Here is a 1,520-nt window from a genome sequence, read left to right as displayed (position 1 = left end):
TATTTGGTCATTAGCTCGCGGCTTGATCACGTCTTCAGACATTTTACCTCGCAAGCTAGTGATAACCATAAGGCTTGGATGTTGACTCGTTCCTAAGGGACTAGCTTGAAGGTTTCTCTTGAGTCGAGGTTGATTAGAGAAGTGAGGACGATGGTTTCAGAGGCATAAAAGGATTTGATAGCTTCTGAGTTAGAGATGGGAGATCACGGATTTCTCTAAGAAATAAGAGCTCAGGTTGCTTGTTGTTAGGGATTTTGAAGAAGAATTTGTCCAATCAAGGAGGAATAAAATCAGAACAAAATTGTTCACAATAGATGAGCCTTAGCAGGATATAGTGGATCTGATAGGCATGATGATGACTTCTAGAGTCTAGAGTCATGTTGGAAACCACCAAAAAGATAATTTTTTACATTAAAGAAGAATGAGCATCACCAAATGAAGTGTGAAAATGTTATAAATACAATTGAGTGGTGACTTAATTGGTAGAAGAGAAAACAAACCTTTTTCATTTTCTGAGAGTGGTTTTTTTCCTCAGAAAGGAAGATGATGTTTGAATAGGATTGTGCATGGAGTTGTACTTGTTGTGTGCTCTATGATACTAGATGGGTGTTCTTTTGTTTTCTTCTGTGTGAGTTTGTTTATTGTCAGAGGGGTTGTGAAAGTGAGAAGGATTGCCAAGGGGGTGTGAAAGCCTTTTCTTGTCAAGAAGGGCCAAGCATGGCACATCCTCTGCTTCTACTCTTCCATAGGATGGCAAGGGGTTTGAAGAAGGAGCCTGCAGAGGAATGAAAGAGGGATTTGTTTGGATGGGGAGTGGCAGCCAGTCATCTTTGTGATGACATGGAAGCTGCAACCCCTCCCCAACAAATTACATTTACCCTAAAGCTCCTGTTTCCACTTTCCCTGATCGTGGGCATGAAGGCTCAAGTTCCTCTTTCCATTGTCTCTATTCCTGGGCATGAAGGCTTCCTCCTCTATTTGGAAATGATTTTTTGGATAGAACGTAACATCTCACATTCCATCCGAAGGCATCGGGGTGATAATGGCATGGCTCAAGTAGTTTTGCAAGTTGTATAGTCATTGGGGTTCCTTTTCTAGTTCCAGTAGTGATTCTTCATTCTAGACTCTAGGTGAAGGGAGCAAGTTGTATACTGTATAGTCATTTATATAGAAAATGAAAAGCATTTAGTGTCAAGCTTTGTGTAGGTTCTTGAAGGAGTTATATATAAATTATTAAATGTATTGTGTATGATTGTATCTCTTTCAAATGATCAGAATCATGAGATTTAACTTTTTTCATTTGTTGCATTGTTATGGTGTATGTAATTTTTCATTTAAATTTTCTGTTAGTCTAGAATCATAATACATATTAAGGATTCACCTCATTGTAATTGGTGGGCGGATTATAGATAGCCATAGAACACCTCCATATATATTACATAAACATCCATAGCATATAAAATCATAAGAATCAAGAGTATTAAGAATGAAAGTATTACTAGTAAAGACCACAATAGATA

This window comes from Cryptomeria japonica, chromosome 1, assembly GCF_030272615.1.
Source record: "Cryptomeria japonica chromosome 1, Sugi_1.0, whole genome shotgun sequence".
NCBI lineage: Eukaryota > Viridiplantae > Streptophyta > Pinopsida > Cupressales > Cupressaceae > Cryptomeria > Cryptomeria japonica.
This window is presented reverse-complemented; position numbering follows the sequence as displayed.